Genomic DNA, 14,309 nt, shown 5'->3' on the forward strand with positions numbered 1-14,309 from the left:
GTAACCAGTGCACAGTCAACAGTCAGTAATCACCAGTATCTGTCCAAAACGTTTGAGGGTGACCAGGGGAAAAAGGAAGATTTTCCTGCAATAATAATTATTAAATTACTGTGTTAAAAAATAAATACAAATAATGTTTTTTAATTTATTTTGACATTCATGTCATCAAGTATATTTAAATATATGTTATCACAAAATCTAAAATGTTACTATTAATTAGTTTTGTGTTTAAATTACTGCATTCCCTAACCCCCAACGAAACACACTACCCCTTAAATAAACTAATACTTTAACAAAACTGAGTATAATATGAAATATACTAATACAATTTATTGATTAACATTCATTAGTAATTAAAACACAAAAAATTACAAAGATGCAATTAAAAAAAAACTACAGACCCATTTCCCCAATAAATTCCAAACGCCAAAATACAAATATAATATTTCTACTATAGTTTATACTATTAGTAACATTGTAACTTCAGCAAAAGGACACCTAATTAATATTTTAAAATGTCTATTCCAGGAACCTTTATTTTAAACCTAGAACATCACCACAAATTTAGATATGACAATCATGATAAGCAAGGTGATCTTAGAAAACGCTCTGAGGAGAAGAAAATCTTGTTTGTGCAACGTATTTTTCTGCAAGAAGTTGTCAAAGCAGTTAGTAGTTTACCAAATTCCAAAGCTGCTAAGGAGGATTTATTATTTATAGATTCCCAGCTCAGCCATGTGCTGGAGAAGAATTCTATGTGACACAGTGTTAAATGCCACCAACAGATCAAATAGGATCAAAACAGAGTTCAGGCCCTTATCTAGAGTTATTTTAATATATTCTGAATCTTCCAGAAGGGCTGATCGTACAGTGCCTGGGTCTGAAGCCCAATGCAGAAGGAGGAAGAAGGCCAGTAGGTCCTACCTTTGCCCTCTTTTGGATTTGCCAATACCATGTAACCATGCCATACAGAATCCAGTATGTTGTGCAACAATAAAAAATATAAAAAACTTTTGTCACTCTAGGCATACACACCATTCATGCATAAGCCAACACAATGACGCAGCCACTTTTTTCTCTTTATGTGGTTATCCCATTCGGATTACAAAAGAAAAAAGAAAAAAAAAAGCGAAAGATTTTTTTAAAACCAGAGGGGAAGCAGCAGGGGGATTCTTGAAAACAACAAGATGAAAAGCAGATGGGGGAAGCAACCGGTATGAAAGGTTGTGGGGACATGCAGGGAGGAACCGCATAGATTAGAAACAGTAGTGCAGAAAAGAAACACACTAGGGAGAGAGTTGGAAAACACATGGAGTCTTGTGAAGTGCTTAAACAAATAGAAAAATGTTATGCCACAAAGGCAGGCAGTGTAAGGACAAAATAATGTCTCCATGCTCCAGGAGAGGGACAAACAGAAGAAATCGAAGGAAAGCCACAAATGCTGATGAATGAGAAGCAATCAAATGAGAATGCTAAGAAATGGGCTTGCTCTAAGCTAACAATATGTCTTCCAACAGAAAGTGCATGTGCTGTCACGTAGGCCAGACCTAAAAAGGGACCTAAATAGAGAAACACACAAAGGCTAGACACTCTGATAGACCATTTTCACTAATAAATGCAGGTTGATTGATTCCAAACTATTAGCAAATAGATTACCTAATTACTCGTATGTTATCATGACAACAGCATGGCTTTCTGTCTTGTTCTGATTCAAACAACCATATTGACATGGGCATCACATTATTTGATTTTGCAAGAACTCCACACCAAACACTTGCTATGGTTTTGTTCATTTCTGAGAAAGAATTTGATAGGGTTTCTTAGCAATATCTGTGGCAGGCACTAAAGAATCCGATGCTGTATGGAAATGTATTTAATTGGTTCAAGCACTCTATGTAATCCAAGGGCCAAAGTTATAATCAATGTCTGCTCTTCTGGCTTCTTTAGAATAACTCAGGGTGCTTATCAAGGGTGACCTATATTTTTCTTTTTGTTCAACATATATCAGAAACCATTTTTAAGATGTATGATTCATAACATATCCATTCTTCCAATTGAATTAAACAGGTTTTAATTCCACATAGGAAGCTGATGTTCCAATGTATACAACTAATGCGAGAGGTGCACTTCAAGCTGTTGCATCTGAAGCAGACATATTTGGTCAAATATCAGGATATCATCTTGATGTGTCCAACACACATGTCATTATTAACCATAAAATCGCTCTTATATGAGAATGTAATAGTCAAGTAAACCATTTAATAAGTGTAGGAATTTTTAGCGAAGGCGGTATAGTTTTCAAGAAGAATTATGAACCCCTTATTGCAGAATGCATTAAGCTAATGAAAAATTGTCTGCCACTCATTATTATTGGTCAATGTGATTTAGTTAAAATAAAAATGGTAGCCACGTTTGCATGCATCCTACAAGTATGTGTCAAAAAACTTCAATCTGCAATTAATTGCTTTTGTGGACATACAAAAAATAAATTGTGAAGCTCTGAAATCCTTAATAATGTCACTTGACAGATGTGAATTGGCTCCACTGGACTTTAAAATGGATTCTTGAGCTGCTATAGAAAAAAATGCTAGCAGAATAACGCATCTATAATCCATCTTTAGTAGTTTTGGGGAAACTGGTAAAAGCTGTTTTCTCAGACATTTGACCTAAATTATGTTAAAGGATGACACTCAAAGTAATTGAATCTACCTATCAAAGATGGCAGAAGTGGATGCAAATATTCAAAACAACTGTGATCACGCAATATGCAACATTGTGGGGCCAGTTATCTCTCTCAAGTATTTTTTGGGAATCAAGTTTATTTTAGTTTAGTTTATAGTTTTTGTTTAGCGCATGGCTCCCGGAAGGCCTCCCAGTGCTAAAGCAGACACTATGGACTGCTGGATCACTTCACTAATACTTAAGAAGCCAGGTTTTAAAAGCCTTACTGAAGGACAATTCCTGGCTATGTTGGCAAAGCTCCAGGGGGAGAGAGTTCCAAAGCTTGCAGCTCTGCAGGCCATAGATCATCCACCCCATTGAGATCTTTGGAATTTTGGAATCTTCAGCAGGGATGCCTTAGATGATCTGAGAGACCTACAGGGGATATATTAGGAGGCAATGGGCCTTAGAAGGGCTTGGCCCCTATTATGAGGTGCTCTGTTCATTATGCAGAGGCCCTTAAATCCTATTTGTTGTCCCACTGAGAGCCAGTGGAGAGCAGCTATGAAGGTTTTAGTAAAATTGATGCCTTGGGATGTTCATAAGAAGGCAAGTGGCAGCATTCTGAACAACCTGTATCCTCTTCACCACATACTCAGGTGAGCCAAAGTAGAGGGCATTGTCATAATGTGAGATTACGAGAGCTTGGGCCATTCACTTTTTAGCTAGAAAAGTAAAAGACTTTCCTCAGCAGCCTCAAAAGTTAGAAACAGGTGGCAACAATCTTTCTTACTTGATGGTCCATAGTGAGGCTGGAATCCAGCCAAATCCCCAAACTTTTTTTTTTGCACTTTTCGGAGGTGGTGAAGTCTCCAGACCCTACAGGACAAGAGTCAGAGTCCTATGCCGAAGATTGTTGGGCAATCACAGAACCTCCGGCTTATCTTCATTCAGATTTAAGTTACAGTCAGCCATCTACCTGGCCACCTCCTGATGACAAGGCATTAATTGAGATTGACTTTCAGTGGAATTAGAGGAAAATGACAAAACCAACTGGGTATCGTCCGCATAAGAAACCAATTACAGTCCACAGGGCACACAATCTTTGCCAGTGGGTGCATATAAAGATTACAAAGTGTGGGGCTCAAAAAGATCCCTGTGGCACCCCACAATTGAGACGTAAACTGTCAGAAAAGCATGACCGATCAAGTACCTAAAAGTTATGAATCTCAAAAAAAGAATAAGCCATTTTAGTGCAAGGTCGTTGATACCAACATTGGTAGTTCTTTGGATAAGAATGGTATGGTCCACCGTATCAAAGGCTGCACTAGGCTCTAAAAGAATCATAGCAGCAGAGCCTCCTAGATGAAGGCAATACCTTAGCTCTTCCACCACTTCAAGGAGAGCTGTGTCAGTATTGTGCTGAGGTCTAAATCCCATTTTTGTGGGATGTAGAATCTCATATTTCTCAAGAAAACCAGAGAAGTGTTTAATAACGTACTTTACCAGTCGCTTAGAGGCAGCTGGTAGCAAGAAAATTTGCCTGTAAATGTTCAAAAGAGAAGGGTCGAGGTTGTTTTTTTAGCAGAGGTTTAACCGCTGCATGTTTCCGTTGAGGAAGAATCAAACCAGTTGTAAGCAATAAATTAAGTAGGTCAGTTAGAATAGGGGCAATTGTGTCTGACCCCTGGGCGAGAATAGAGGGAGGTTCAGGGTCCAGTGGAGACCCAGCTTTTACCACATGTAAACGGCTTGTCACAGTTTTAACCATAAGGGCTAAAAAAGAAGAGCTTGGCATCAGGTTGCTGAAAAATGGACTCAGTAACTTGATTGTCCTCCTGGAAAGGCTTAAAAGGAAAGGCTTTTGGAAGAAGAGCGCCATATTATTGCTGTGCTTCAACAGAGCCTCTATAGAGTCATTAGAAAGAGCAGGCTGAATAATTTATTTAAGGATCTGAAAAATCTCTTTGGGGGAGTTAGATGACTCTTCTATTTTAGGTGAATAGTCGAAGGCTTGCATGGATTTTATTTCAGCAAGATAGTTTCTAATAGCATTCCTACATTCAAATTTCATATTGATGCCACAAGACTTCCTCCACCCTCTCTCCAGACAGTTGCATTATTTTTTTACTCCAATAAATATGGAGTAAACTATGGGAATTCCTACCACAGAAGATTTCATATCAGGGTGAACCTTAGTAAATGCTTTTACAGGTAATACAGTGTCAAATTAATTAGAAATCCATTCATTGAATCTGTGGGAGGATAGAGTGATTCGATTGAAGGGGCCAGGTCTGGAATTTTCCAGTACCGTAGTCCATTCTCTAAGGTTCAGGATGGGCCAACAGCGGCCCATCCACCTGGTCGAGGGAAGGGGGATAGAAGTCAAGGGAATAGGAAGTTTCAGAGCAACTAAAAAATGATCAGACCAAGCAAGAGAGAGAGGGCTTTGTACCAGTAATTCAATGATATTACAAAATACAAGATTGATTGGTATGCCTTTTTATGTGCGTAGGACCTCTAACCAATTGAGTGAGGTCCAATGAGGCAAGATCAGAGAGGAGATTCTTGGCAGCAACATTGTTGATATCATCAGCATGAATTTTAAAATCCTCAAGAAGAGTGAAATTAAATTTGTTAAGAACTAAACTTACAACTAAGTTAGGGACAGCCTGAATAAAGTGATCGTAAGGGCCAGGTGGTCTGTATACGAGGATTTGTGAAAACGTAAAGGTTGGATTTAATGCTTCAGAAAAGGATGTACTTTTACAGCCTGGAATGTAAAAGGGCATGGAAAAACATTTGATTACATCCCTATAAATAATGGCTATACCACCACCTCTTGCGTCCACCATGTCTAACGTACTTATAAGGTAGCCTAGGGGTAATGCTAGTGCCTCATCAGGGGGAAGACTCCTCATGGATCCAGGTTTCTGTCAGGAATAGCACATCTGGTGCCAGTTCACTTGGAAGACGTTGAATATCCAATTAATGCATGGCTAGGGACCTACAATAGACTAAATGCATCTGCCTTATTGACACTTTGCAGTCCCCCTGAAGCTGGCTTGATCCGAGCCAGGGAGACAACTTACAGCTGTTGCAAATAAAAGCTGATGCACTAAGATCGATAGAATGGAGGCAAGTCTCAGATGGAAAGGTTCTAAGTGAGTGTAATTGGCTAGAGGTGTAATTTACCTTGTTTTGGAAGTGGTCAACATAATCTCTGGCCCCTGGTCCCAGGCAGGCACGGACAGACTTGACTTTGGTGCACCTTCCGTGCGCCTTCGCCGTGCCAGCAGTGCACCCGTTACGTGCGTCCACTGCATAGTTTTCCTTATTTGGAGGCAGGGAAGCAAGAGCCACTAGAGCCACTAGAGCCACTAGAGCACTGACCTAAGATGGCGGATCTCTAAGGCACAAAAGAAAGGAGAAATATTGGCACCATTCTAAATAGTCCAACTGCACTTCCTACAAAATCTCCCCAGCCAACCTACTCAGTCCCCCATGCAAAATATGCAATATAAATGAGGAGAAAATAGCAATCAGGATCTAAAACAGAAACTGATACCACTGAACACGGATATCAGATAGCTGTATAGAAAGTATAAAAATAGACAATTTCAGTGTAGCAGCAGCATTGGAAAACGGAGATAGATGCAGAGTATCAGATTATAAATAGTTTAAAAAGTGTACCGGCAGCCTACAATTTCTGCTGCACGTCCGCTGCATAGTCTACCTTCTAGGGGTCAGGGAAGCAAGACCCACTAGAGCGCTGACCTAAAATGGCAGCTCTCGCAGGCACAAAAGAAAGGAGAAACAATGGCATTCATTCTAAATAGCGCAACTGCACTTCCCAAAGAATCTCCCCAGCCAAACTACTCAGTCCCCCATCAACAATACCATTGAGGCATTAAGCAGTGATGTTACTGTTAAATCCTGTATTATATTTACAGACTCTGGGTCTGATTTAGATCTTGGCGGAGGGGAATACTCCCCAACAAACTATTATGTATTACCATCCCATTATATCCTATCGAGATCATAATACGGCTAATGATATATCCATCACAAACATGATGGAGTATTCCGTCCGCAGAGATCTAAATAAGGCCCTGAGTTTGGTATACCCACAGCATACATTTTCAAATAATTATAAATGTAATCTTCGTTAATTAATTTTTGGTACAAATGGTGTGATCACATTGAAAATTCAATTTGTTGTATTTTCATAGAAAAATAAATAAATCATATTAATAATGAACTTATGTAAAATGCTTTTCTTGAAGCTTTCGATGATAAACTTACACATCGGCTAGTTAAATGTAAGCTAAAGCAAATTACTAATATAGTCATTGAAATTACAACTTTAACAATTATGTTTCGTGTTGATTACAATGTCCCCATGGATCTAGGCTATCACCTTAGCAAATATCAGTATCCCTAAACGTTGGAATGATAATACTCCACCAAAGATAGAACAGTGGTTGTCGGCCTCTGTGACAATATCTGAATTGGAAAAAGCAGATTATGTAGTCAAACATAGTAAGAAATGTAATCAGCAGTTTAAGTATGTATGGGGGACCCACTCAACCACAGAAGAAATGTCAGGAAAACAGCTTGAAGTGTATTTTGAATTGATAACAAAACTGAAAAGGAAGTGACTATATTATGTTATACGATATTGATAGAAGCTAATACAAAGGCAATAAGGGAGACAAAGGGGGTGATTCTAACCCTGGCGGTCGGTGTTAAAGTGGCGGCCAACCCGCCAACAGGCTGGCGGTCCAAAAAATGGAATTCTGACCCTGGCGGGAACCGCCAACACAGCCCGCCAACTTAACACTCCGACCGCCGCGGCGGTACAGACAAACAGCACGGCGGTCACCGCCAACAGGCAGGCGGCAGACAATGTACCGCCCACACTATCATAACTCACCAATCCGCCACCTTTTCCGGGGCGGGAGCACCGCCGATAAAAACACGGCGGAAACAGACTACGAACGGGAAAACGCTCACCTCTACGCACTCCACGAAGACGGAGGACAGCATGGAACCCGAATTGAACATCATACCTGCTCTCATCTACCTTCTCATCTACCACGAGTACGAAGTCCGGCGCAGACGACAACGGTGAGTACTGCACCTACGACACACGGGAGGGGGAGGACGAAAGGTTACGGCACACACATATGCGACCCCCCCCCAATCATGTACTCACCAATGCAGAGCACCAAGTCACAGTGACACCACCCAAACACCCCTGAAAAATGCTAGGACATAATCATATTTGGAATAAATATTTATGTACCAAAAAGCTCCAGAAAATTATCGTACAACCATGAAAGATATCCACAACAAAACAAATGACATACACATCAGTGTATAACTGAAGTACCAAGTCCTGCACATCCTACGAATTCAGCATGTCCGTGGGCCAAAGTCTTGAGAAACAAGGGCAAAGCCCACACAGGAGACCTGAGTCCTTTGGAGAGAACACTGCAGGGGCATCAGATGTAAAAACTACAGGCACCTCAGGGGGAAGGGAAGGGGGGGGCACCACAGCCACATGAGTCCACGACGCCAGATCCACGAGGAGCCACCATGCCCACTGTTCAATCCTGGGGAGTGCAAAGCCACAGTCTCTCAATGTCTCTACAGTGGGTGGGCTGCCCACTGGACCAACCTGGGGAGTGCAAAGCCACAGTCTCTCAATGTCTCTACAGTGGGTGGGCTGCCCACTGGACCAACCTGGGGAGTGCAAAGCCACAGTCTCTCAATGTCTCTACAGTGGGTGGGCTGGCCACTGGACCAACCTGGGGAGTGCAAAGCCACAGTCTCTCAATGTCTCTACAGTGGGTGGGCTGCCCACTGGACCAACCTGGGGAGTGCAAAGCCACAGTCTCTCAATGTCTCTACAGTGGGTGGGCTGCCCACTGTGCCATCCTGGGGAGTGCAAAGCCACAGTCTCTCAAGTCTCTGCAGTGGGTGGATTGCCCACTGGACCATCCTGGGGAGTGCAAAGCCACAGTCCATCATGTGGATGACAGTCTCCACTGGTCAAGGAGGAGGCATGGTGGGCACAATGAACCATCAACGGTGCTTGAGACGGCGGAGCCCAGCGGAGCGGTGCTTGAGACGGCGGGGCCCAGCGGAGCGGTGCTTGAGAGGAAGGGCCCAGCGGAGCGGTGCTTGAGAGGAAGGGCCCAGCGGAGCAGTGCTTGAGACGGCGGGGCCCAGCGGAGCGGTGCTTGAGAGGAAGGGCCCAGCGGAGCGGTGCTTGAGACGGCGGGGCCCAGCGGAGCGGTGCTTGACAGGAAGGGCCCAGCGGAGCGGTGCTTGAGACGGCGGGGCCCAGCGGAGCGGTGCTTGACAGGAAGGGCCCAGCGGAGCGGTGCTTGAGAGGAAGGGCCCAGCGGAGCGGTGCTTGAGACGGCGGGGCCCAGCGGAGCGGTGCTTGAGAGGAAGGGCCCAGCGGAGCGCTGCTTGAGATGGCGGGGCCCAGCGGAGCGGTGCTTGAGAGGAAGGGCCCAGCGGAGCGGTGCTTGAGACGGCGGGGCCCAGCGGAGCGGTGCTTGAGAGGAAGGGCCCAGCGGAGCGGTGCTTGAGACGGCGGGGCCCAGCGGAGCGGTGCTTGACAGGAAGGGCCCAGCGGAGCGGTGCTTGAGACGGCGGGGCCCAGCGGAGCGGTGCTTGACAGGAAGGGCCCAGCGGAGCGGTGCTTGAGAGGAAGGGCCCAGCGGAGCGGTGCTTGAGACGGCGGGGCCCAGCGGAGCGGTGCTTGACAGGAAGGGCCCAGCGGAGCGGTGCTTGAGAGGAAGGGCCCAGCGGAGCGGTGCTTGAGAGGAAGGGCCCAGCGGAGCGGTGCTTGAGACGGCGGGGCCCTGTTCAGCGGTGCTCTTCTGCACCGCGGGTCCTGTTCAGCGGTGCCTATCTCCACGGCGGGGCCCTGTTCAGCGGTACTCTTCTGCACCGCGGGCCCTGTTCAGCGGTGCCTATCTCCACGGCGGGGCCCTGTTCAGCGGTGCCTATCTCCACGGCGGGGCCCTGTTCAGCGGTGCTCTTCTGCACCGCGGGCCCTGTTCAGCGGTGCCTATCTCCACGGCGGGGCCCTGTTCAGCGGTACTCTTCTGCACCGCGGGCCCTGTTCAGCGGTGCCTATCTCCACGGCGGGGCCCTGTTCAGCGGTACTCTTCTGCACCGCGGGCCCTGTTCAGCGGTGCCTATCTCCACGGCGGGGCCCTGTTCAGCAGTACTCTTCTGCACCGCTGGCCCTGTTCAGCGGTGCCTATCCAGCAGGTCAAGGGAGCCAGACCTGGCCTGGACTCCCTGTTCAGTCGCCCTCGGACCGTGACGTATCTGGACCCTTCGGGGACGGACTCCTGGCCTCCTTAGTGTCCTCCTTCGCAGCTGGGATGTGGCATGTGGGGTCCACCTTCTCTGCGCTCCTGCTGCCCTTCCGCTCCTTTGATGGGGCTCTCGGGCCCTTGCCTCCCCCAGATGGTGTGGGTGGTGAAGTGGCCGCACATTGCTCCTTGGGGGCAGCCCTGTCGGTCCTCGCACGGCGGTCCTTGGTTTTGCGGGTCCTCTTGCCGGGGGGGGGGGCTGGACGTGTCCTTGCTGCAGCTCGATGTGTCACTGCTGGCAAAGGGTGGGCTCCAGAACCCAGGCACAACAGTGACACCCGAAGCTGGGCTGGTGGTGGCTGCGGTGCTCTTGGGACTCTTTGAAGATGGATGGGGGAGGTCATCGGGGGGAAAGAGGTTAAGGTTAGCCAGGAAAAGTTTTTTAGGGCCAAGGTAAAGGGTAGGAGTAGTGGAGATGAAAGTGGAGGTAGAGGAGGTGGTTGTAGGAGAGTCAGGTGTGCTGTCATTGGGTGAAGGTGCTGGTGCTGTAGGCTGTCGTGAGGTGGATGGCTGTTGGGTGGGTGGCTGCCTGCGTTTGTGTGTCTTGGAAGAGGGGGTGACAGACACAGTGGGAGAGGACACAGGGGACGTGTACATGGCAGTGGGGTTGTGACTGCACGAGTGTGGACTGTACTGGAGGGTGAGGTGGTGATGGAAGCACTGGCTGATGTGGGGGTGCATGCAGGTGTGAGTGTAGACGTCACAGGGAGGGAGGAGGGAGACGAGGAGGAGGGGGACACAGGGGTGGCAGTGGCTGTTGGCATGTCTGCATCTGGGTGTTGCTCGGGTGAGTGTTTGCGGGATCTGTGGTGCTTGTGTTTGGATGAGCTGCTCTTGGGTGTTGAGGTGTGTGCAGGCTGGTCTGATGGTGTGGATGGGATAGGCTGAGGAACAGGAGACAGAGACAGGCTGGAGGCAGTCAGAAGAGAGAGGCTGGAAACAGGGACAATGGCTGCCGTCAGTGCTGAGGCCAGAGCAGTGAACGCTCGTTGATGGGCAGCCTGACCCGAATGAATGCCCTCCAGGTACGCATTGCTCTATTGCACCTCCCTTTGCACACCCTGGATGGCATTCAGAAGGGTTGTCTGCCCAACAATGAGCGTCCTTACCAGGTCAATGAGCTCCGCACTGAGGGCAGCAGGGGCAACAGGGGCAGGGGCTGAGGTGCCTGGGGCGAAGGAGACGCGCGCCTTCCTGGGCGAAGCGGCACGGAGCGAAGACTGAGGGGCTGCTGGGAGGGCGGGGCTGGTGCGCTGGGTGGCGGCTGTACCTGTAGAGGCGGGGGGCACGGATGTTGCCGCCACCCCTAGGGAGCTCCCATCCGAGGACGTGTCGCTTTCGCTGCTCTCACCAGCGGTCCCCGTCGTGGTGCTCCCCTCGCCCTCCGGATCACTGGTGCCCTCGGTGTCTGTTCCTGGGCCCACCGGGGCCTTGTGTCCTGCAGCTCCCTCGTGCTCCGATGCCATATCTCCTCTGCCTGATGATGCTAATGCACACATGCACAAGAAGATGAAGAGAAAGGGTGGGGGGAGAAAAAAGAAGACCAGGTTGAGTGCATGCAATGTCAACACCGTTAGTGGAGAGGACAGACACAGGTGCCTAATGCACTAAGCCGCGCATTCGGGGTACACTACTCAGTACTACTGACTAAGACAACAGGCCAAGAGACGTCAAACGCGCACATGGGAGATGCTGGACCTTCAATGGCTGTACTTGTCACCCTACAGAGGTGGGGGCCGGGGGCACAGGGCCATGCCTAAGGGAGAGGACTACACTACAGAAAGCGCCCTGGCCTAATGTCACCCACAGCCCTCCTCCCCCACCCAGACGCCTCCACTGCGCAGAAAGATAGGAGAATGTGCTGATACTCACCCCCTTGTGTCTGCTGTGATGTCTTAAAGCGCCCATCCAATTCAGGGTAGGCCACCGCCAGGATCCGGGACATCAGGGGGGTCATGGTGCGACTGGCACCCCTCCTAGGTTGGGAGGCCATCCCCAGCAGTGTTTCAGCGGTCTTCCTTGTTCCGCGGCGGATGTCCTCCCACCTCTTGCGGCAGTGGGTGCCCCGTCTGTTGTGAACCCCCAAGGTCCGGACTTCCTTGGCGATGGCACGCCAAATATCGATCTTCTGATGGGCGCTGACCTATTAGACATGTACAGGGTGGAAAGGAGGAAATCATCAATGGTCTGCATGTTAGATGTAGTTGGCCCCCCCCACCCACTTTGCCATATGGCACATGCTCTCATCTGTCGGGCGTTGTACTCCTCATTCGCCCCCCACCCCACCCCACCAACTTACATCCACCCCAATCCACACAGGCATAGCCCATTCCATTAGCATCCGGGGTACTCACTTGTTGGTCTGGAGGACCGTAGAGTAGCGTATACTGGGGGAGGACCCCATCCACGAGCCTGTCCAATTCTTCAGACGTGAAGGCAGGGGCCCTTTCCCCAGTCACAGCAGCCATTGTATCTTCCAGACCGAGGTCACAGCAGCACTTGCAGTATAGGTCCTCTCCTGTGGATGATCAGGTCTCGAGTGATTAAGCAGATAGAAAATGGCGCTCACGTCTGCGGCGGTGCGTACCGCGGCGGTGCGTACCGCGACCGCCGGCGCACTTCGTTATTGGCTCCTGAAACCCATAGGCTTCAATGTTAACCAATGCGGCTTTGCGCCGCGGTCTTCGACCGCCTACCGCCACGGTGTGCCCCGCCAGCGGAGTGACCTCACATCCCATTGTCCCACTTCACAGGTCAGACAGCCGCCATTTCAAGGGCCCACATGGCTTAATTTTGACTGCGACACACAGGCCTAGGCCTTGCATTGCCACACATACACGCCTTTCAACCCATTGCCATTCTTTAACTGTGCAAGCTGTCTGTACGTACCTGTGGTTTTGCTGACTCTGTGCTCCATGTTGTCCTTCCTAGGCACCGTCCGCTGGGACTTGGGATGAGAAGGAGGAATCCTCGCGTGTACCGACCGCTGGTGGACCTGTCGACAATGGAAGAACGCCATATAATCCTTCGATACCGACTTGACCGTGCCACTATCCATGAACTGTGTGCCCAGCTGGAGCCAGCCCTGATGTCCCCCATCCGCCAACCCACAGGGATTCCCCCTCTGGTGCAGGTTTTGTCAGTCCTCCATTTTTTGGCCAGTGGGTCATTCCAGACCACAGTGGCCATGTCATCTGGAATGTCTCAGCCTATGTTTTCAAAGATTTTGAGCAGAGTGTTGTCTGCCCTGATGAAACTCATGCGGAGCTACATCATTTTCCCCGAGGAGGGTGACTTGCCCACAGTGAAGGGTGATTTCTATGCCCTTGGACATATCCCCAACATCATTGGTGCCATTGATGGGACCCATGTGGCTTTGGTACCCCCAAAAGACGATGAGCAGGTGTACCGAAACAGAAAGAATTATCATTCAATGAATGTCCAGGTGGTCTGTTTGGCTGACCAGTACATCTCCCATGTAAATGCCAAGTTCCCAGGGTCAGTGCATGACGCGTATGTGATGCGAAATAGCAGCATCCCCTATGTGATGGAGCAGCTACAGAGACAACGTGTGTGGCTAATAGGTGACTCTGGTTACCCCAACCTGCCGTGGCTACTGACCCCAGTAAGGAATCCCCGGACAAGGGCAGAGGAACGCTACAATGAGGCCCATGGGCGTACAAGGAGGGTGATTGAGCGAACCTTTGGCCTCCTGAAGGCCAGGTTTAGGTGCCTGCATATGACTGGTGGATCCCTAATGTACTCACCAAAGAAGGTGTGCCATATCATCGTGGCGTGCTGTATGCTTCACAACCTGGCTTTGCGACGCCAGGTGCCTTTCCTGCAGGAGGATGGTCCAGATGGTGGTGTTGTAGAAGCCGTGGAGCCTGTGGAGAGTGAAGAGGAGGAAGACTCTGAGGACGACACAGACAATAGGGACAGAGTGATACAACAGTATTTCCAGTAACACCCAGGTAAGAATCACCCACGCCATTTCACAATTGCTTCTAGCCTCCTGCATCTATAATTTCTGTAGTTCCCCACAGAGGTTTTTTATTAATTTATGCCTTTCCCTTCCCTTCTCAGTGCTGTCTGACTCAGTACCTGACTTCTGCTTGGTTCGCCCATGAAATACAGTGTATTGACATTGGTATGTTGTCATGACTAATTGACAGAACAGAAATTGAACAGTAATATGTTATCCCTTTGTTAATAATACAGCATGACTCAAAACAGGTTTGTGTG

Source organism: Pleurodeles waltl, chromosome 6, assembly GCF_031143425.1.
Source record: "Pleurodeles waltl isolate 20211129_DDA chromosome 6, aPleWal1.hap1.20221129, whole genome shotgun sequence".
NCBI lineage: Eukaryota > Metazoa > Chordata > Amphibia > Caudata > Salamandridae > Pleurodeles > Pleurodeles waltl.